General features: G+C 38.9%; 4 long non-coding RNA genes across 5 annotated transcripts; 2 read left to right on the top strand and 2 right to left on the bottom strand.

The window, feature by feature from the left end:
• The first annotated feature begins 1,168 nt into the window (after positions 1 to 1,168).
• On the top strand, positions 1,169 to 1,567 carry LOC110883681. The gene is made up of 3 exons (XR_002560555.1): positions 1,169 to 1,277; positions 1,363 to 1,393; positions 1,510 to 1,567. It is a non-coding gene; the product is annotated as an uncharacterized LOC110883681 (long non-coding RNA).
• Positions 1,568 to 1,660: 93 nt separating this feature from the next.
• On the top strand, positions 1,661 to 2,076 carry LOC110883680. Its single transcript, XR_002560554.2, has 3 exons — positions 1,661 to 1,792; positions 1,881 to 1,927; positions 2,042 to 2,076. It is a non-coding gene; the product is annotated as an uncharacterized LOC110883680 (long non-coding RNA).
• Positions 2,077 to 3,074: 998 nt separating this feature from the next.
• LOC110883679 lies at positions 3,075 to 4,875 on the bottom strand. Of its 2 annotated transcripts, none has more exons than XR_004877538.1 (4): positions 4,631 to 4,875; positions 4,025 to 4,176; positions 3,324 to 3,416; positions 3,075 to 3,134 (listed from the first exon to the last, which is right to left on the bottom strand). It is a non-coding gene; the product is annotated as an uncharacterized LOC110883679 (long non-coding RNA). The 2 variants fall into 2 exon arrangements; XR_002560553.2 differs by having other exon boundaries at positions 4,746 to 4,874.
• A 276-nt stretch (positions 4,876 to 5,151) lies between these two features.
• LOC110883678 lies at positions 5,152 to 5,713 on the bottom strand. Its single transcript, XR_002560552.2, has 2 exons — positions 5,630 to 5,713; positions 5,152 to 5,517 (listed from the first exon to the last, which is right to left on the bottom strand). It is a non-coding gene; the product is annotated as an uncharacterized LOC110883678 (long non-coding RNA).
• Between the last annotated feature and the right edge of the window lie 15,922 nt (positions 5,714 to 21,635).

The following is a 21,635-nucleotide window of genomic DNA, read 5'->3' as shown; positions in this document are numbered from 1 at the left end:
AAGGCATTTTATACGATACACAAACATTAAATATATATATAAAGGAGGGATATGGAAATATTAACACCCTAAATTTTATTGCGTATGTTACCGATACATAGAATGTGTATCCTTCCCATTTAAGCCATTATTTGTTCTTTAGTTTACTCAATTAATGAAAGCATTAAAAACTTGTTCTTTAGTTCACTCAATTAATGAAAGCATTAAATGTATTTACAATAGTTACTTAGAATTTATTTTAAGAATAATTAATGTTTCTAGAAAGTTATAAAATTGTTAAAATGTTTAGTAAAAAAAAAGGTGTTAGACCATGTGTAGTGGTAATGCCTCCACTCATGGACGTTGTGTGTCATGTGGCAGTTCAGTCAGCAATGGAGTATTATAAGACGTTTTTCTAAAATGGGTGTAGTGGGGATGTGCACATTGTGTTAAAATGGGTGTAATAGAATTAAAAAAAACCATCAAAAAAATCTTATTGGCCAAACAAAAACCATCGGCTTAGTCATTGGCCAAAAAGAATGAACAAGGGTGTGGAAAAAAGGACGGCAAAACAATTTTTTTTTTTTTGAAAAAAACACCCGGGGGCGGTTGATGGGCGTTAAGAGACGTTTTTCTTTTGGGAAAAAAACGTTAAAAAACCCCACTACGGGCGGCCTTAAATTTGTTGTTTCACCATAAATAATTTTAGAAACGATAATCATACAGAAATACATTAGTTGAACAGAGAAACTAATTCTACATTAGTTAAAAATTATTCAAAGACAACCGGCTGCAACGTAACAAAAGGAAAAGGTGTTACACGTCGCGAGTCTACCTACCAGTATTATGGTAAATAATATATTCCCTTATTTAATATCATTATCTATTAAGAAAGAGAGGTGAGAAAAACATACATTCAAGTATATTATCTTAAAACCAATGGGGTGGTGGTCCATTGGCAAAAACAAAGCCTTTAAAACACCTAGATTGGGAAGGGAAATGTCTTGGGTTCAAGTCCCACAGACGACAGGGACTTAAAGAAATTAGCCGTTAAAAAAAACTATATTATCTTAAAATAAAATATCTTGATTGCTGCCTTTACTCCACCTAAACCCCAGATATTGACACTCTATAAATACCCCCATTTTCACTATCTCGAAATCATCTGAAAACCACCACCAGCAGCAGCTTCCTGATGGTCACGATCCACCTTCATCAACCGCCACAATCTTCATCACAATTGCAGGTTGGATCCGACTTATGGTATCATCACAGGTTGACTGTTCAAAGGATTTCGGGTAACATTATGCTTTTGTTAGTCTTGTTTTCTGATGTGATATATATATGCTGAATATAAACTTAATAACTTGTTATGCGTGGCAGCATCATGGAAGCAATTGCACCGACAGAGTCGGTAATTCTTGAACATCAGATCTATTCGTCATTTGCATCCTGTTGCCTATCTCGTATCATGTCGTTGATCTCGTTCTTATTTACAGTTCTCTAACCGTAGCTTATACTCGTGTTTAGGGTGAAGGGCGTTATCAAGTTGTGATTATATCTGCTAAGACTGCGGGGTATGGGGCGGGGGTTTGGGCGTGGGTGGGCTCAAAACGCCCAAGCCACCACCCCGGGTGGGCATGGGTTTGGGCGTGGCCCCTTTTTCGTGGGTTTGAAGCCGGGCGTGGGGCGGGCTAGCAAAGTGACATGGCAGGCTCTCAATGGCTATGTGTCAACTCATGCCCCAAACCCCAGCTCCCAACTCAAGCCCCACCATACCCCACAGTCTAAGATCACTTCATCCTCCTCTGAGGTCATTCTTCTGTTTCTGCTCTACTATGTAGCTTATATTGCATAAAAAAGGATGCATTTTTTTAACAGTGTTTTCTTCTTGAAATCAGATAGTTGGCAAAAAGTTAGAACCTAGAGAAAAGGCGTTTAACTTTTGGTAAGTTACAAGCAGTTTTGTTTTATTAGGTTTTGCTTTTGAATACAAACAAATGCACCTTTTAATTAAGCATAACCTTAATTACGTTTGAAATATTGATTTTGTTTCTTTCAGGTGTTGTTTCTGAGCGTTTGGATCGTGAACCTACCACTGATATCGTATTTTCTGGATAAGAAGAGGCTTCCGCACCTGTACCTGGAAGCAGCGTTACACCAATCACCCTGCGGAAATCTGCAAGATCTAGAAATTAAGAAAAGGACGCAATGCTAGAAATCTACTGTTTGTTTTGGTGGTGTAGTGTAGATGGTGGGAAATCTAAATAAATTAGTTTTTTTTATTTTTTTAATTATAGGAGTAATTTGGTCATTTAACAAAACTTAACAACAGAATTCTAACTGTGTTAGAAATTTGAACTCAAATGGTTAAGAAAAGTGGCTATAGGGACTCAGAGCTTTAAACATTTTAATTTTGGACTCAAGTGGTTTAAAACCACTAAAACATAGAGACTAAAATGTAATTTACCCTTTTATCTAAGAGACTTTGTGTACTTGTATCTTGTTGATTAAATAAAATTCATGGACATATTATACTTTGTTTTGCAAATTATTATCGTCATTTTGTTAACTTTTTGATTGAGAGGACATGTTTAATATTCCAATTGAACTAGAAGAACTTAGTCGAGTTCCAATTGTGAATTTGGCTAATGAAACTATAGAACCCATTTGTCAAAAAAAAAAAAAAAAAAAAAAGAAAAGAAAAAAAAAAGAACCGATTTGAAATTGGGCAAAATTCAAATAAGAATTTCTGAATCAAATAAAATTTCAAATATTTTATATGCCTTATCCATTAACTCAAGTAAATCGAGAATCTATTTGTCAAACACTTCTAGTTGATGCTATAAAATAGAGATTTGAGTTTAACTAGATTTTTACCCGTCGCGCGTTGCGGCGGCGTAGAAACATGGTGTAGAAACTTATGTACTTTGATTCTGAATTGTTTTACTATACAATGAACAACCAAATAAAATTCGGCATAGAAAGGTAAGTAACTCGATTACGATTAGGTTTATTATACGATGGCATAAAAAGACAACGTTTTATATCCCTTCTAAACCCGAGTGTTCAGTATCCAGTTTATAAGCTGTCCATGGTGTACTCATGTCTTCTGCCAGCTCCCAATAGTTGTGATTAGAGTCCTCATCACCTTCCTGCACCACAATGTTATTTAACATTTAGATACACAAACCTTTAATTTCCCAACCATATTATAGTTCATTATGTTGCAAATTTAATATTATTATATTATATTATAGTAACAATAATTATTATTTGATATACGTCCCCAAAGAACATTGGGTTGTGAATATGCTCTGATGAAGTAATCAATAGTTTAGTACCCCATATGATAGCATTCAAAACATGGCTCATTTTGTGAACATCCATCATACTTCTGCCATACTCAATGGTTCCCCATCAAAGTAACCTGAATCCTATCACAACAATTAAAATCGATGTATTCAATTGGACCTCAAAGCATAAAGTTTACATCACCAAGTTATAGCAAAGAACCATATTAGCCTCCTAATTAAGTCAAAACACTATATTCGACATAGCACAATAGTGGTCTTAAATTGAATAGTTCCATCTCAAGATTCAATCATGATTCTCCCATTAGTCCGGAGAGTATATGCAAACAAAGTAGTTAGCAAAGCTAAATGCGTGAATAATCAAAACATACTTGAAAAGGATAAATGAAAAAAAATTGTTACCTAAACCATCTAGGCACCTAGCATAACATGGCGTATTCAGTCCCCTTATTTTTATATGACATGTAGACTTTTGAATAATACACCACTGCACGTATTTCGAGCCGTTTTTCTCTTTTATGCACCAAACCATTTAGTATACAACATTTAATATCAACCAAGAATTTCAAACCATATGGAACCCATTGAAAACATGTCCAACCTACACATTAACTAAAACCATATGGAACCCATTGAAAACATGTCCAACCTAACAGGTCACTTGATTGCGCTAAGTCTGTTCTCTTCCAAGTTTACATTCATCAAAGTTTAACAAAATAAACATTACATACCTCACGTGATTAATATCTTAGCATGTCCAAGCTTATCCACCATTCGTTCTCCTTATTGAATCATTATCAAGGCATATTCATGGGGCGTCTATCTCCTTCGTGGTAACATATTCACGTTCACAGTTCATTGGTTACATAACATCACATAATACCTGATGAAAAACATTAGTTGCAATTATTTTAGCTTCCATACACATACTTCTCTAGTTCACTCACGTTTTCCATCAGTTGTTTGACATTGACTTGATTAATCTGCCATGCATTAAATTTTCAACACTTTAACCCCAAGGGTTTTTTTTTTTTTTTTTTTGGTGTTTCCCTCACCCTTCTATTAACCTTGTAGAATCAAACACCATTCCTTAGTTTACCAATCAATTCATAAACCACAACTCTAAAACTTCTTAATAATATATAAACTAAACAAATCAAACCAAACAAAAATCCAAATTGAAAAAAAAGAACCAGCAAGATGAGGAGCATTAACAGGGGATTGGATTTGATTGCTGTAACTCACCAAAAACAACCTACAAAACACAATGAGCAAGCAAACCCTATCTGAACACTACAATCAAATTTGAGCATGACCCGATATAAAAGTGAACTCACTGGAATCTTAAAAACCCTAGCCGCCGTGAGTAATTGTAACATGTCACTTATACCATGGTGGAGATCCAAATTTCAACCTAAAGTTGGAGAATTTAATCAAGATAAAAGGAATTACACCGGAGACCAATCCCTGAAACCTAGCTCCACCTCTTCCGACATCGTTCGGTTCCATGGAAGAGCTCCATGCCTGTCGTGCACTGCCGGTGTCTCCACTTCTTTCTCACCTGACCCGCTCTCTCTCTCTAAAAGGCGTAAAGAGGAAATAAAACTAAATATTAGATTGTGGTGGGATATAACGTGGCAGAAAAAACAGGTGGAAAGTTAAAGCACACGCGGCAGGCTAAGGAGAGAGTATAAACACAATACATTAAATTAAAATTAAATTAAAATACAACAAAACAAAGCAAAAAAAAAAAACCTCAATGCATAGGGTACCAATCAATATGCAGCACATTGTTACTAATTCACACATAACTAGAATTTTTACCCGCCGCGCGTTGCGGCGGCGTAAAAACTGTGTAAAAACCTAAGTAATTCGATTGTGATTTGACACCCAAGATTAAAATTCAAACAGAGACGACCAGTTTGGCAGCATTTCGCAGCCTATGCTTGATTTCCCAGCCATACTTACCTACCACTTCTCAATCACCTAAACCCCATATATAAAGACAATATTATCTTTGCTTACATAGTTTAACATAATAACTCGGCAAGTCGCAAACAAAGTGCAGTTCATACAGGTAAAGAAAAATTGCTTGAAACTCATAAATCTTCAGTCAGGTCCAATCCAACCCATAATTGCGTACGAAAAGGTCACCACTTTTGCGCTTCTGTTTTAGACCTCGTCGCTTTTGTGCGCTTCCCGCTTTTTTAAACCAAGGTCATGCCTGAGAGATCCGAATTTCACTGGTAAGGCTACTGTTCAACGTATACAATAACACACGAAACCAAACAAAATTTTTGACAAAGCATGTTAATTTCATAGTAATGATTGGTTACCTTGAAGAGAAAATGGTTGGCTACATGTCTAATTCACCTGAAATCACATCCATAGATATATAATTAGCAATGAATCAATGTATAAAACCTCCCGCTTTCAGAAACAATTAGGCTTAGGTAAAATCCTTTTTCCTAATATTAAACTTTTGGCAAAGCATGTTAATTTCATAGTAATGATTGGCATTTTGCAAAGAATGTTGTTTAATTGACTCACAAAGCCTAAAACTTTATCCAAGATTTTGTTTATTGGAAACCCAAGTGACAAACTACGATAGAAATACCCATTTGAATGATTGAATCTCTGATAATTTTCATGAATATCACAATCATAAATTAAAAACTAATAAAAAAAGCAACCAAAACAATGAACCGTGAAGGTCAAAAAATTCATCCAAGCATGAATTTTCTAGTCAATTCTCGCTGCTACACATGTGAAGCTATGTTGGTGCACTTGTGTCTGTACTTTGTCTGTATTCGGTCTGTATGTAAACGATGTCCAAAGTTAGTCTGTAAGTTGACCAAGTCAACTATCCTCCTAGTTTGACTTGGCCAACAGATAACATATGTTTGATATGTGTGTCGATGTCGAAGGATAGACTCGAAGGATTCTGTTGATCCTTCGAGGTGATCGAAAGATAGGCTTCGAACAATAGACCTCGAAAGGTGATCTTTCGAGGTCCTTGCTAATCCTTCGAAAGCTTTCTATCCGAAAGATGATCCTTCGGACCATCTATCGGATCCTTCGACCAGGCATCATGAGCTGGGTATATATATACCCATGCAGTGTAGTGTGAAAGGCAGATGCACACAGACAAGAGTTAGAGAGCTTGAGAGCATTCTGCTGGAAACACACACACACACTTGAGAGTTTACATCTTTGGTTTTGTAAACATTGTGCTTGTAACCGGAACCTTCATACGTATTAATACAGTGGTGTTAATCGGTGAAATCTTGTGTGCTTGTTTCTCTACTTGCTTCATCCCGGTTTGCCTACTAGCTTGGATTCCGCACTTGCTAGTAGGTTAGTATAACAAGGTTTAGGTTCGTTATCCTCCGCGAAAAGGGACCTACAAGTGGTATCAGAGCCTCGCTCTTTACCTTGTTTAAAACCGGTTTGATCGAGTTCTTTGGTGTGTTTGGACACTTGGTTTAGCACTCGTTTTTGGCAGTTTCCTTGCATTTTGAAACTGAAAAACGGATACTAAACCTATCGGGAGTGTTCGGGGTCGGTTTGGGTAACATAAAAATCGTTTTTGTGAAACTTTGAACTTTCCGGCCATACTTCCGGTTTGTCTCCGGTGACTGAACTTGAAGATAAGGTTGCCTATTTTGGTAAAATTTTTGAAAGTCAAATTGTTTGGTGAAAAGTTGGTGGCAGAACATCCTTTCTGCCGAAAGTTGGTACACCAACCTGTCACTTTTCTCACCAACCCATCTGTACTTTTGTCAGTGTGTCAGCCGTCGAAAGATAACTTTCGAGCTCGAAGGATCATCCTTCGATCAAGGAGATTCGAAAGATAACCATCCTTCGAACATCTTTCGAAGTCAGTGTGTTATCCTTCGAGTCAAGGAATCTTTTCGATAGATACATCCTTCGAGTCACTGTTCATTACGAAAGATAAGGATCCTTCGTGTTGGGTGAATCTTTCAAGGTTATCTTTCGAGATTATTGTTCGAGCCATCAACAGTGATCCTTCGAACACTGTTGATTCTTCGAACAGTTGTCATCCTTCGAGGCCTGTGTTCGAAACATAAGGAGAATCTTTCGAAATCATCCTTCGAAAGATAAGGACCCTTCATATAGTCAATCCTTCGAAGTCAATCCTTCGAAGTCTTTGTTCGAAACTCAACAAGGATCTTTCGAACCTTGTTGATCATTCGAACAAGTATTGATCTTTCGAACAGGTTGTATCTTTCAGTTCATATCTGTTTTACACTTTAACAGTTTGTGGTGTGTAGGTTTGGTATATATATAATTGATCAAAATGAGTTGCACAAGTCCTTGGGATTGGAGTACGGATCCACAACCAGATCTGAAACAGATGTCGATGGCTGAATATATGACGAGTGCCATTCCAAAACAACAACAATCAATAAGTTCATGTCAATGGGCTTTGGTATCCAATCAAAGTCAAAGTCTTCAGAATCTTCTGATTAGTGAGAGTGAAACAGGCAGTAACAATCGTCCACCAAAGCTGAACCACATGAACGATTTTCCGTCATGGAAGGGCCGCTTTCACACATATGTTCAAGGACAAAGCACCGACCTTTGGATGTGTTTTGTCAATGCATTCAATGAAAGTCTTGAAAGTAGAGCATCCACTTCAGAAGGTTACGCCAACATGCTTGAAAATGACAAGAAGGCTTATGAATTGGAGAAAAAGGCCTATGCCATACTTACTCAAGCACTCAACAAAGACATCTACCATCAGTTTTCATATTGCAAGACCACGAAAGCATTGTGGGATGCCTTAGTTGCTAGAGGAGAAGGCAATGCAGCTGCTCGAAAGTCTAGGCATGATTTGTTGAAGAAAGAATTTGAATCTTTTCAGTTTTTGGAAAACGAGACTCTGAATGATATGACCACACGTTTCTATCATTTGATTAGTGAAATGTGTGCTTATGGGGTGGCAGCTACTCAACAAGACATGGTGAATAGGTTTGCTGACGCCCTACCCCCAAAATGGAGTTCGTTTATTGAGTTGTTGAAGCATACTAAAGCTCTAGATGAAATCAACATCTACGAGTTCATTCAGAAGCTGGAACATAAAAATGATGAAGAAATTAGAAAAGCAAGGCGTGCTCCAGCTCCTCAGAATACAGAAATGTATCTTCCAGGATTCGATGCTTTGGCAAGATCCGCTGCAGCTCAGCAACAGCAACCTAAGCTGCAGACTGCATTTGTGTCCAATACAAGTTCAAGTTCCTTTCCATTTCCTCAATCAACAGCTGCTCCACCACAACCTCAATTCGATCCGAGGTCCTATATTCCTGTTCCAACACAGCCACAACCACAACCTCAACAACAACAACAGCAAGCTCACTATACAAGCAATCCTCAACCTCAACCCCAAAGTCATCACACAATCCGAGTCGACAACTCAAATCTTTCACACCTTAGCATTGAAGTTGCTAAGGAACATATGGAAATTATCAACACCATGGTCAGTGCTTACTGTGGTTTGGTAGCTGGTCAGCTTGGAAACATCAACATGACCAATGAAGATTATGATCAGATCGACAAGGAAGAAATGGAGTTGATGGATATTAAATGGGCTTTTGCTAGTGCGGTTAGAAGGGCAAAAGATTTCATGGCGCGAACTGGAAGAACTTCGTTGGAAGGAAAGAAAAACACGAAGTATGGGTTTGATATTAATGCCGTCACGTGCTTTAACTGTGGCGAGAAAGGGCACTTTAAACGTGAGTGCACTCGACCAACAAAACACGGCAATCACAACCCGTTCAGAAACCAGACTAATGTGAATGCCCAACAAGAAAACCGTGAACGGAGGATGGTGGCAGTGAATAACAATCAGGGACAGCCTGGAGCTACCAATCACAATCGGGCTTTGGCTGTTCAAGCTGATGAAGGATGTGACTGGTCAGTGCAGTTTGGTGAAGGTGATCAAGGAAGTGGAACTGCATTGTATGCTAAAGTCATCGAGCAGGTTCATAAAGAAGAATCTTCTGGGAGCGATGACAGTTCTGGTTATTCTGGCAGTTCGGATGAAGAAGGCTCTGTTTCTGGGGATAATCACTCAGAGCCTGATGTGAATGAGGAAGGAGATGATGATATACAGGAGCTACTGAATGAAGCTGATGAGCTTAAATGTCAGAAATCAATTCTGATTAGGAAGGCTGCTGCTACATCAACGGAAATGGAAAAGCTATTCTCTGAAGATGGAGCTTTTTCTTTTCAAACTGCCTTTATGGCAAATGGTTCAGCCTCTACTAGTCAGGTAACTTCTGAACCTCCTGCTCCTAGTATTTGTAAATCATGTGCAGAGATGAAGCTTGAATCAGAAAAGCTTCATAGTCATAATCAGAATTTGGTTATTGAACTGTCAAAATGCCAAGAGGCAAACATGGCTTTAACCCGGAATGAAAAAGAATTTAAATCTGTAATAGAAACATTAAAGAAAAATGTGTCCGAGGTTAACAAAGTAGTTTACCACAAACAAGTAAGTATAAATGAATACATTAACCTTGTGGAAGAAACTAAGAAGCAATTAGCCATTGCCCAATGCAAGCATGATGCGATCAAACAGAAATTGGATAGTTATTCTAACTCCCGATTTGTGCTTGATCACATCATAGACGTTCAACAACTGAAAGGTAACGTGAAAGGTGTAGGGTATAAGGCGTGTCCACCCCCTTTGATGGACAACTATACCAAGATGCCCGATGAAGAGGAAATGCCTCGGTATGAACCCAGTGTGCCTTTGAACTTTGAGGAATTTTCTACTGGCCTAGGGTTCAAATCGGACAGTTCTTCAAACACAGCCCCTAAGGAACAAGAAACTTCACCATCCATTAAACAAAGTCCTCCAATTATCGAGGACTATGAGACATCGGATGATGAATCAGAAGTGGCTGTAAGTGATCAGGATAAATCACTTAGCAAGATGAAAGGAGTAGATATTCCACGAGAGAATCACATCCTTTGTGATCCTGATACTCCTGAGGCTTCATCTGTTGAGAAGCAAGTGATTGATCCAGTCAAGGTTGATAAGACAAGTGTGTCTACTGTTAAAAGCAGTAATGTGTTGTACACTTTGGTTGGAGATAATAAAATCTACTCAGATCATGTTTTTCCAATTAAAAATGTAAATAAATCTTTGATTGACAAAGTCTTTGAAGACAATACAAACAAATTTTTGGGAAAAACACTGCCGGGAATTGTGGTAACACAATGTGATCCAATTCCTAAGGCTGAGATTAGGAAACAGTTTGGCAATCAAAAATCTCCAACCACTCAACAACCGACTGCTTCTAAGGGTAAACAACAACAACGAGCTCCAAAGCCAAAGGCTAAGGTTGAATCAAAAGGAGCTCGTTACACGAAGAAAGGAAAAGATGTAAAATTTGTAGCATCAAGAGGTACAGATAAAATTGAGACTTTTGAAAACAAATCAAACACTGATTTTGTACAACAAGTCAAAATTTTGAAACGTAACAGTGATAACAATTACACCCAACACACAAACGGGTGTGATGAAAGAGCAAGTACCTCAGGTTCTACAGGTTCAACATCTGGTAGTCAATCAAGTTCTCCTAAGTCTGTTGAAAGGAGAACTTGTTTCAAATGTGGAGAAATTGGGCACATTATCAGAAATTGCCCAAATGCTCCAAAGAAGAAATTTGTTGAGAAAACTCCACCTGAAACAGTTCACCCTCAACGTCGATCAGTTTCACCTAAACAAGATAAACGAACTGTAAAAGAACAAGAAACTAAACAACGACGTAAGAACATAAAAACTGTTGAACAAGCTTTAAAATCTGAAGTCAAAACAGTTAAAAGGAAACCTAGTTTGTCACAACCTTTAAAATCAGAAACTGTACATAATACACAATCTGGTAAACAAAAACAAGCTAGGAGACCTAAAAGGGGTGCTAGTTCAGGGGGAGTAAATGTGTTTGAAAATCATCAGCAAATCGAGCTCATTATTCGAGATGCTCAGGGACGACCCAAGACCACTAAGGCTTGGGTCCCCATCCTCAACTAATGTGTTCGAATGACATGTGCAGGATGTTCTAGGAGGAACTATTAATAGTCATTGGATTGTTGATAGTGGGGCATCCAGGCACATGACTGGCGACTTACGGCTCCTATACGACGTGAGAAATATCAGAGGAGGGTATGTTGCTTTTGCGGGTGATAAAGGCGGGTACATCACTGGAGAAGGAAGTATCTCCAATGGTATCGTGTGCTTTGATAAGATCAATTATGTGAAGCAAATTGATCACAATCTTCTCAGTGTGTCGCAAATCTGCGATAAAAATTCTCAGTGATTTTTGATGATGCTGGCTGCTATGTGCTGAAACCTGGATTCAAAATTCCACAAGAATGGGTTCTCTTATCGGCTCCGAGAGTTAATGATCTTTATATTCTCGACATGAGCCAGGCGATTACAACATCTGCACAAGTTACTTGTTTTGTCTCAAAAGCCACAGAAAAGGAGTCTATATCTTGGCACAGAAGAATGGGACACATTCACTTGAGAAAAATGAACCATTTGGTGAAAAATAATCTTGTGAATGGTGTGCCTGTGAGAAGTTTTCATTTGCAAGATATCTGTGTCTCGTGCCAAAAGGGGAAGCAAACAAAGAAGTCTCACCCCTTGAAGAAAATCAACACTGTTAGCATGCCTCTCGAACGTCTTCATATGGACCTTTTTGGACCTATGAAGCACAAGACAACGTTTGGTGATGCTTATTGTTTAGTAGTTACTGATGACTACTCTAGATTTTCTTGGGTATCTTTTATGGCACACAAAAGTGAAACTCCTGGCATCCTCAAGGATCTTCTTACAATGTTGGAGAATCTCTATACGTTGAAAGTGAAAAGGATCCGAAGCGACAATGGAACTGAATTCAAGAATCAAGTTATGGATGAGTTTTGTATTTCTAAAGGCATTCTTCATGAGTACAGTTCTCGTTATACTCCACAACAAAATGGTGTCGCTGAGAGGAAGAATCGAACTATTATTGAAACTGCAAGAACAATGTTAGTAGAGTCGGAACTCCCTATTCAATTCTGGGGGGAGGCTGTATCGGCTGCATGCTACACGTTGAACAGAGTTCTTACAGTTAAGAGACATGGCAAGACTTGCTTCGAACTCCTTCAGAGAAGGAAACCGGATCTTTCTTACCTTGAACCGTTTGGTGCTCCTTGTACTATGATTGAGCCGGATGGAAAGTTTGGTGCAAAAGCTATCGAGGGTTTCTTTCTTGGATATGCTACTCCGAATTTCCGTGTTTGGAATCTAGCTACTAAAAAGATTGAGCTTTGGAGCGAAGTTAGGGTTCAAAGGTACACGAGTCCTGTTAGGGCTCCGGGTGATCCGTGGATGTTCGATTATGATGGGCTATTTGACTCCTTTAATCTGCCAACCTTTGATGAAGAATCAGCAGCGGCTCGGATGTTGTTGGAAAGTGACAACGCTGCTGTCTCGCCATTGGTCAGACCTATTGTTGTTGACCCTCAAGCTTCTTCGTCAGTCAACAATATGGTTCAAAATGAGGTTTTTGAAGATGCTGCTGATTATAATGACTCTTCTGAAGATGATGAATATCATGATGCAGCCGAAGGATCTTCAGCTCCAGCTGCTCCTGTTCAAGGTGCCTCTGGTGACACACCTCATACGCAGAATATAGATACTGCTGAAGGGAATGCATCCACTTCTACCCACATTCCAGGTGTAGAGTTGGTTGTTGATCTTAATCTGAATAATTTGGGTATCAATGCTCGTGTGCCAGATAATCCTGAAATGAGGATTCATGATACCCATCCCCAGCAGAATATCATAGGAGATGTCCATCGCGGTGTGCAGACGCGTAATCAGCTGAGAAACAACCGGAATGCTGGTTTGTATTCAGCTATACGAGAATCTGGCCAACAGAATGACTGGTCCTTCGCGTGTTACGTGTCACAAGAAGAACCAAAGTCGTGGAAAGAAGCATTGAAAGACAGTGCCTGGGTTGAAGCCATGCAGGAAGAATTACAGCAATTTCACAAGCTGGGTGTTTGGAAGCTTGTTGAAAAGCCTGAGAATTACAAGAAGATTGGCACTCGATGGGTCTTCAAATGCAAGAAAGACGACCGTGGAGTGGTTATTCGGAACAAAGCTCGTTTAGTCGTTCAAGGTATTCGTCAGATAGAGGGGATCGACTACAACGAAGTCTATGCACCAGTTGCACGTCTGGAAGCTATTCGGATCTTTCTGGCTTATGCCTCATTCAAAGGATTCAAGGTTTACCAGATGGACGTCAAAAGTGCATTTCTACATGGTGTGGTTGAAGAAGAGGTATATGTCGAACAGCCTCCAGGTTTTGAAGATCCTGTCCATCCCGATCGGGTTTGGTTGCTCAACAAAGCTCTCTATGGTCTTCATCAAGCGCCACGAGCTTGGTATGCAACCTTATCTACATATCTGTTGGAGAACGGTTTTCGAAGAGGTCTTATCGATTGTACTCTCTTCATCAAAGAACAAGATGGAGATCTTCTTTTGGTACAGGTATATGTTGATGACATTATTTTTGGTTCTACTAATGATGTTTTGTGTAGGAATTTCGAGCGCATCATGCAGGATAAGTTCGAGATGAGTGCTATGGGGGAAATGAATTTCTTTTTGGGCCTACAAGTGCAACAAACGGAGTCTGGGATATTCATCCATCAGACTAAATATGTTGGAGACATCTTGAGCCGGTTCCAGATGTCCGATGCAACGCCCGTTGGTACCCCATTGCCAACTAATCACGGAATAACTCCTGATTTGAAGGGTGAACCTGTTAGCCCTTCATACTATCGCGCGATGATCGGATCCCTTATGTACCTCACAGCATCAAGGCCAGATATAATGTACCCAACCTGCCTACTTGCCAGATATCAAGTTAATCCGAAGGCCTCACATCTTGCAGCTGTCAAAAGGATTTTTCGTTATTTGAAGGCTTACCCCGACACCGGTCTGTGGTATCCTAGGGATAATAACTTTGACTTGGTCGCATTCAGTGATTCTGATTTTGGCGGATGTAAAATCGACGGCAAATCCACAACGGCTGGATGTCAGTTTTTAGGAAATCGCCTAGTCACATGGCAGTGCAAGAAGCAGACGTGTGTAGCTACATCAACATGCGAAGCTGAATACATTGCTGCCTCAAGTTGTTGTTCACAAGTTCTTTGGATCCAACAACAATTGCGGGACTACGGTTTTGAATTCCAAACTACTCCTATATACGTTGATAATTCTGCTGCTTTAGATATCACTAAAAATCCTGTGCAGCATTCAAAGACCAAACACATCGAAATCAAATATCACTTCATACGTGATTGCTTTGAGAAAAGGCTAATCGATGTTGTTAAGGTCCACACCGATGACCAACGTGCCGACTTATTTACCAAAGCTTTTGACAAATCTAGATTTGACTTCTTATTATTGGTAAACGGCATTAAGGTCAAGCAAGAGTAAACCAACATCGGAAAATCATTTTTGTAAATATCTTTGTGTGTTTTTAAATTTATCTTAGTTTATTGATTTTAGGGGGAGTAAATTCAAAAAATCGGAAAATACAAAAACACCGAAAAATTTCAAAAACACAAAAACAATAGAAAAACAAAAATGAGTTTCCTGGCGAGCAAAAGAGAAAATGATAGTACATCAGTGGTCTATCCAAACCTCTTTAAACCTTAAATGCAAAACGATAAGCAGCTCTATATAAGATGTATCGGTAGGCTCACAATCATTTTAAAGTGTGCAGGGTGATATAAATCTTAATCGACTGAAGACCAGGTGGGAACCATTCATTGGCATATGGTCTTAGTACCGAAATTTCGTTTGATAGATTGCCGAGGTTCTGAGATATTCGGTCTTTATGCTGCTTATCATCTGGGTATCATGGTTGTATCTTTTACCGAAAAATAACGGGGACGCAAGTCTAGATCTTCCATGATACTATACATACGTGTACATATTACATACTGCATTCGACCTCAATAAGTGATAAACAATCACATGTCCAAATCAAATAAGTGATAAAATATCACATTTATCCGGGTGTCAAGTTCGTCTCTCTGCTGTACGGAAGTACTGACCTGTTCACGGACTTGCACCTGTGCCCTCATGCATACGAAAATCAAGTTCCTCATCAATAAGTGATTATATCACATAGGGCTTGTTTTCAATTCAAAATAAGTGAGTATCTCACATTTTATACGGTCAAACAGATGATAATCGGTATACTCACCGGTAAGATGAACTCTCGTGCATACCTTGATACGGGAATGTGTCGTGATGTGGATGAACACCGGTTGGTAAGTATAAATCATACCTTAACGTATCCCCTCGCCATGATTACATCTGATAAGTTTGAGCTTAAGTGGATAACAATACCGATAATTGTTATAGGATGCTTATCTTAATGTTAACTAACTGAACAACAAGAGTGTTTTGGCATGACCGTATACTGATATGATTCTCTTACCCTCGAAACTCGCAAAAAGAATGTTTGTATATATTTATTTACTGCTTAACCCTTATTGTTCTTCTTTTAAACAGTTTCGTCGTTTGGTGCATATCAGCACGACATTAGCGGTGATGTCGTTTGATAACACTCAAAGGATTTTAAATTGTTGTCTTTTACTTTCAAAAATACCAAAAAGATTTTAGGTGTGTTTTAATATAAACTTTATAAAAGCCAAAAAGATTTTACTTCTACTTTATTTTCGATCGTACGATGTTGGAGCTCGAGTCTTCGTTACCTGAAACCTGACTGAAAACCAAACTGACTAAATCTTCATAAACGGTCGAAATTTGCATGGTTTTGAAAGTTAAAGACTTAAATTGAAAAAATTTATTAAACTTTCAAACTGTCGGACGGTGTTTGATTGTGACATGGTCATTCGTGTGTCATTTGCTTATACTATGTTCCAAGCAGTTGTTCTCATTACGCGTTTAGATTTCTTGCATGTGCAGATTCTAAAGGCTAGGAGAACATGGTCGATGACAAGCTTTGGAATGAAGACACGACGAGAAGGCGCTCAACTGATGAAGATGATCGAGTAGCCGCTGACCATCCTCAACACCACAAGGATCTCACTTCATAAAGATAAAGTCCATTCACGAGCATAACTCAAGGGGGAGCTTATGTTAAGGGGGAGTTTGTCAACACACTTCCTACATGATACGGGTAGTTTGTTGATACACTCTCTGCTTTCAAGACGTGAAGACTTTGAAGATCCTCCGACATTGAAGACTTGAAAGGACATCAGAGTTTTGGTAACTCGAAGACCAAAGACCGTCGAAGTTCAAGACGAGTTTGCAACTATAGAAGATAAAGACAAAGCTACAGCCAAGGGGGAGTTTGTTGGTGCACTTGTGTCTGTACTTTGTCTGTATTCGGTCTGTATGTAAACGATGTCCAAAGTTAGTCTGTAAGTTGACCAAGTCAACTATCCTCCTAGTTTGACTTGGCCAACAGATAACATATGTTTGATATGTGTGTCGATGTCGAAGGATAGACTCGAAGGATTCTGTTGATCCTTCGAGGTGATCGAAAGATAGGCTTCGAACAATAGACCTCGAAAGGTGATCTTTCGAGGTCCTTGCTAATCCTTCGAAAGCTTTCTATCCGAAAGATGATCCTTCGGACCATCTATCGGATCCTTCGACCAGGCATCATGAGCTGGGTATATATATACCCATGCAGTGTAGTGTGAAAGGCAGATGCACACAGACAAGAGTTAGAGAGCTTGAGAGCATTCTGCTGGAAACACACACACACACTTGAGAGTTTACATCTTTGGTTTTGTAAACATTGTGCTTGTAACCGGAACCTTCATACGTATTAATACAGTGGTGTTAATCGGTGAAATCTTGTGTGCTTGTTTCTCTACTTGCTTCATCCCGGTTTGCCTACTAGCTTGGATTCCGCACTTGCTAGTAGGTTAGTATAACAAGGTTTAGGTTCGTTATCCTCCGCGAAAAGGGACCTACAAGCTAACTACCACATATCCTCTAAATATAATCAAGTAAATAGATAGCAAAATAAAATCGTGAATACTACAGTTTTAATGAATTTTAGATGATGACATCATACCGTTCAACTTTGACAACCATACCTCCGCCGCCATCGTTGCCTTTGTAACCGGTCCTAACACAACCCTCATATCCTTCACCACCGGCGATCAAATCGTATTACCTGCAAAAAGAAAATGGCTTCATGTTAACTCCAAATTTAACCTAATTTGAAGAACTGTTTGACGAATTCGCAAAAACACTCAATTCAAATGAAAAACTGGAAGCAGATCCAGCAAGATTTCGAATATTCAAAACTAATTATCAGTGTTTGAAGGAAACCTAAACGACGCCGTGTCTCCACAACCTCCTCTGACTCTCTCTCTCTCTAACTCTCTACAGTATGTTTTCTCTCTCTTCTCTCTTGCTTATACAAAACAGACCTATGAAGAAAGGGTTTCAAAAACTTAAATGGTAAATCAGAATCAACTAACAAACCTTCCAAACAGCTAAAAGTTTGCAAACGTTAATGTATTTTAGTGACACATTTAGCCTAGGCATGTGTATGTAACTATCCTTCAAGTAACCTAGGGTTTATCTAATCAGCATAAAACCTAATTTTAACTTTCGATTGCAATTTCACAAACACAAACATAAACAACACTTAATCGACCTAACATCATACACGAATTCAAACACCTGAGAGGGCGAGAGATTGTAACCTGCGTGATGGATTTGGTGAGAGCGTATGGAAGAAGAGAAGAAGGATGACATTTATCGTGACGAAGCTTGTAACGACTTTCGGGAGTTTTGAAGAAGTTTTTGAGACCGAGAGATTGAGCGGCGATGTTAGAGGAAGAAGTGGATGGTGCTGCGACGGTGGTGGTGGTGGAAACAGCGGCTTCGTTATTGATCATGGTAGCGTTGACTGATGATGATCGGAAGGAGAAGGGTCATGACAATGAAGAGATCCATTGCCGCCGTGCTCCGCCGGTAGCTCCGCCTCCCTCTCTATGTCTGATATCTCAATCCACATGTGTAAGGCTGATGTAAACGCAACACATATGTGGGGAAAAAAAGAAAAATCAAAGTTTATTTTTGAAACACTCCCTAAGCACAATGTACAAGTAATGATGCCTTAAAAAGTTGCTTATTTATAGGGTGGATAATGACGCCATTGACCAGCACTAGACAACCGCTTTTCCTCAACCTGAACCTTAAAGAGATCAATGGAGGAGCACAACCATTTCTAAATCATCCACTACCACAACCACCTTCCTAATGGAGGAGTTGGTCTGCTGCCACGATCCGCTTTCCAAACGGGCTGGAAAAAAAATTTAAAAGTGAACTGAGAAACCAATGTAGTGACCTACATGACACAATTCAATAATAGTTTTAAGTATTTCACATGCGATTCAACAAAGGCGATTAAAGCACATGAGAGAAGTAGAATTCGTGCCAAATTGCAATTCAACAATAACATTTAGAATCGTGCGATTAAAACAATGGGAAAAACGTTATTGAAGAAGCATAAATGCATAATACCTTTTACCTTGATGCATTCAACAAGAATTCCTAAATCGTTGTCATTGAAAGAAATAATTCTTCCCGTGTTCTAATTTTAGGCCAATTTGTTTTTTCTATCTCAAAATTATTGATTCATCTAATGGTTTCAAGTTATGGTTTAATTTTGTAGTTCTTCAATTAGGATTTTTTTCTTTTCCAAGTCTTTACTCCGAAGTTCTAGTGTGGGTTTGAACATTTATTTATATACCTTAAAACCCTTAATAGAACGTATCCAGTAGAATCTCACTTAGAGCAGAGGTGTTAATAGGGTCTTGTGAGGGTGAGATAAGGCAAAGTTTTCTCCTATTTAAGGAGATAAAGAGGTTGCTCGCTAAATAATCAAGATAATATAATATACCTTAGATTACTAAATAATCCAGATAATATATTATATAACTAGAAGAATCAAACCAACAACCATACATTTGTGGGTAAACTACATTTGTGACAACCCGAACTTTCAAGGCAAGTAACGCTCCATCTTTTGATCCTTACTCTTCGTTATCTTCCTTTAATGCGTTAAAACATTCTATTCGTATAGCCCGCAATAGATTGATCGGTACACTAATTTAATAACTAAGGTATAACGCAATGGATCGCGCCTTAACTGGGCCACATCTTCATGATCGAGCCCAATGCACCACTCATGTTACTTCAATCTTGGCAGCCCATTTATTTAAATATAACCTTGGCCCAATATACCAATAGAGGTATGGCAAAGAAAATCGGCCCACTGTGGAATCATTTACAACCGGCCCAACTTCCTTGCTTGAATAATCAGCCCAACACTTTTATCTTTATAGGTTCATGTATACGTATCCTAATCTAAATCAAACTCTGATTAAGTTTATAACTATAACAAACCCTACGCTATTATCAATAAACAACCATACGCCCTAGTCTCCCTCTGATCGCACATAGCAGAGCTTCGGTGAACTATCATCTTGTCATCCAAGAATTCGGTTAGTATTAGCATAACTTACTCTATTTTGTTGGCCAATAACTTACAATATTGCATGGGTTAATAGTTGCGTGATGATCTGTTCTTGATGTATACATGTAATCGGCCGAATGTTATAGGGATCATAATCTAGGGATCATGTGAGTCTGATAATTGTTGTTATTCATGTGCAATATGTTAATGAAACCGATCTTGTCCCATGTGAAAGTGTACTGTTTGATTAATAACCATGTGTGTGTTGTTTAGAAAGTGGCGGCCATGTTTTCCACAAAATAATAGCTTATCCTGTACATGTGACCTTTTTGATTTGTTGATCATCTAGTGGACCGAGTGAAGGCCCAATGAGGAGAGCCCATTAAATAAAAGGTCCAATGGGTGATGAACACATATTAACATGATAAGTAACAGTTTCGGCCATGTATGTGTGTGTGTGCTGTTTTGAAAGCCTAGGCAATTAGATAGGGACCTTTCATAATTGGCGGCTACTGTTTTGATATTATACATGTGACTTTTGATGAGTTGGGTGGAAAGGCCACATGTGTTGATCGGTTATAGGGCCGAGCAAAGGTTCAATAAGGGGCGCCCATGTATAGTCTTGTCTAATCAAAACACATGAGTATTTTGAGGTGGTGATTTGATATTGATTTTAAGGATGATTGTGTCTGCACATGGAACTTGTACCATTAACTGCGCATACCGTACACCTATTTTAAATTGCACACCATTTATATATTATACACCACTTTTGGGATCAAACAACACTCATGGGCCGCACCTCTTCTCTGATATGTGTTATTGGGTTTAATGTATTGATTTGGGCCGCACAGTTGGTTAAGTGGGTTACATTATGACAAACGATTTCATAAATAATATGAGGTATGGGATTGATAGGTTGAATACATGACGAACCGGATGGGACTATATATTAACCGGATGGACTTGGGCCATCCGGATCGGTTCTATAGTGTTAAGGGCAATCCGGTTAGGGTTAGATAACCGGATTGGGATTGTTGATTGGATCGAACCTTGTAACTTGATTGAGCTACGCGATACTGTGTACTATTGAATAATCATTGTTCTTGCTTGAATTGTTGCTTAACTGTTATACGTGCCATACGTGACAACCATTGATGTGATCTATGTGTAAACAAACTGTAAAACTGATCATTACCAAACACTCTTCTAGGTCGCGAGTATTGAATAAATTAACAAGTCGTTGTCTAAACCGAGCAAACCTAAGGTGAGTTCATTGCATTTTTCTCAAGCATGCGTCCCGGTGGTTTGGGACAACTGGTAAACATTTGGAAGGGAAACATTGGGTAAACAACTTAATCGGTTTTGGTTATTGAACATGGGGTTGATCATCTGATTGCCTGGAGGGCAATGGAGGTATTTAGTTGATAGCGCTATTAGGTGGGAAACCTCACACCGAGCCGTAAGGACGGGCGTGAACTAATTATCTGGGTATGGCTATGGTTGTTAGAGGCACACTCCTCGGATACATATGGGCACTCTCCCTAGGGTATCTAACGAAGGCAACATAGCAATCGGTTGTTAAGGGGTACCCACTCCCCGGATACACATGGGCACATTCCCTAGGGTATCTAGCATGAGCAACATTGTATCGCAGCATTAAATTGCATTAACATACATATGGTAACATAACTTGTTAACAAAACCTTGAACTCACCAGCGTAGTCTGACACACTTGTTTACATGCTTGTAGGTAATTACTGAAGGAACTTGG

The sequence above is a fragment of the Helianthus annuus genome, chromosome 13 (genome assembly GCF_002127325.2).
Source record: "Helianthus annuus cultivar XRQ/B chromosome 13, HanXRQr2.0-SUNRISE, whole genome shotgun sequence".
Taxonomy (NCBI): Eukaryota; Viridiplantae; Streptophyta; class Magnoliopsida; order Asterales; family Asteraceae; genus Helianthus; species Helianthus annuus.
This window is presented reverse-complemented; position numbering and strand designations above follow the sequence as displayed.